The sequence below is a fragment of the Rutidosis leptorrhynchoides genome, chromosome 2 (assembly GCF_046630445.1).
Source record: "Rutidosis leptorrhynchoides isolate AG116_Rl617_1_P2 chromosome 2, CSIRO_AGI_Rlap_v1, whole genome shotgun sequence".
NCBI classification, from domain to species: Eukaryota; Viridiplantae; Streptophyta; class Magnoliopsida; order Asterales; family Asteraceae; genus Rutidosis; species Rutidosis leptorrhynchoides.
In genome coordinates this window covers 157,713,904-157,716,001 of record NC_092334.1, presented here as the reverse complement: position 1 = coordinate 157,716,001, position 2,098 = coordinate 157,713,904, and positions in this window count along the sequence as shown.

Here is a 2,098-nt window from a genome sequence, read left to right as displayed (position 1 = left end):
TGTTAACCCAATGTTTATAATATCAAAAGAGATTTTAAATTATTATATTATCATGATATTATGATGTACGAATATCTCTTAATATGATATATATACATTAAATGTCGTTACAACGATAAACGTTACATATATGTCTCGTTTCAAAATCATTAAGTTAGTAGTCTTGTTTTTACATATGTAGTTCATTGTTAATATAATTAATGATATGTTTACTTATCATAATATCATGTTAACTATATATATAACCATATATATGTCATCATATAGTTTTTTTACAAGTTTTAACGTTCGTGAATCACCAGTCAACTTGGGTGGTCAATTGTCTATATGAAACCTATTTCAATTAATCAAGTCTTAACAAGTTTGATTGCTTAACATGTTGGAAACATTTAATCATGTAAATATCAATCTCAATTAATATATATAAACATGGAAAAGTTCGGGTCACTACAGTACCTACCCGTTAAATAAATTTCGTCCCGAAATTTTAAGCTGTTGAAGGTGTTGACGAATCTTCTGGAAATAGATGCGGGTATTTCTTCTTCATCTGATCTTCACGCTCCCAGGTGAACTCGGGTCCACTACGAGCATTCCATCGAACCTTAACAATTGGTATCTTGTTTTGCTTAAGTCTTTTAACCTCACGATCCATTATTTCGACGGGTTCTTCGATGAATTGAAGTTTTTCGTTGATTTGGATTTCATCTAACGGAATAGTGAGATCTTCTTTAGCAAAACATTTCTTTAAATTCGAGACGTGGAAAGTGTTATGTACAGCCGCGAGTTGTTGAGGTAACTCTAGTCGGTAAGCTACTGGTCCGATACGATCAATAATCTTGAATGGTCCAATATACCTTGGATTTAATTTCCCTCGTTTACCAAATCGAACAACGCCTTTCCAAGGTGCAACTTTAAGCATGACCATCTCTCCAATTTCAAATTCTATATCTTTTCTTTTAATGTCAGCGTAGCTCTTTTGTCGACTTTGGACAGTTTTCAACCGTTGTTGAATTTGGATGATCTTCTCGGTAGTTTCTTGTATAATCTCCGGACCCGTAATCTGTCTATCCCCCACTTCACTCCAACAAATTGGAGACCTGCACTTTCTACCATAAAGTGCTTCAAACGGCGCCATCTCAATGCTTGAATGGTAGCTGTTGTTGTAGGAAAATTCTGCTAATGGTAGATGTCGATCCCAACTGTTTCCGAAATCAATAACACATGCTCGTAGCATGTCTTCAAGCGTTTGTATCGTCCTTTCGCTCTGCCCATCAGTTTGTGGATGATAGGCAGTACTCATGTCTAGACGAGTTCCTAATGCTTGCTGTAATGTCTGCCAGAATCTTGAAATAAATCTGCCATCCCTATCAGAGATAATAGAGATTGGTATTCCATGTCTGGAGATGACTTCCTTCAAATACAGTCGTGCTAACTTCTCCATCTTGTCATCTTCTCTTATTGGCAGGAAGAGTGCTGATTTGGTGAGACGATCAACTATTACCCAAATAGTATCAAAACCACTTGCAGTCCTTGGCAATTTAGTGATGAAATCCATGGTAATGTTTTCCCATTTCCATTCCGGGATTTCGGGTTGTTGAAGTAGACCTGATGGTTTCTGATGCTCAGCTTTGACCTTAGAACACGTCAAACATTCTCCTACGTATTTAGCAACATCGGATTTCATACCCGGCCACCAAAAATGTTTCTTGAGATCCTTGTACATCTTCCCCGTTCCAGGATGTATTGAGTATCTGGTTTTATGAGCTTCTCTAAGTACCATTTCTCTCATATCTCCAAATTTTGGTACCCAAATCCTTTCAGCCCTATACCGGGTTCCGTCTTCCCGAATATTAAGATGCTTCTCCAATCCTTTGGGTATTTCATCCTTTAAATTTCCCTCTTTTAAAACTCCTTGTTGTGCCTCCTTTATTTGAGTAGTAAGGTTATTATGAATCATTATATTCATAGATTTTACTCGAATGGGTTCTCTGTCCTTCCTGCTCAAGGCATCGGCTACCACATTTGCCTTCCCCGGGTGGTAACGAATCTCAAAGTCGTAATCATTCAACAATTCAATCCACCTACGCTGCCTCATATT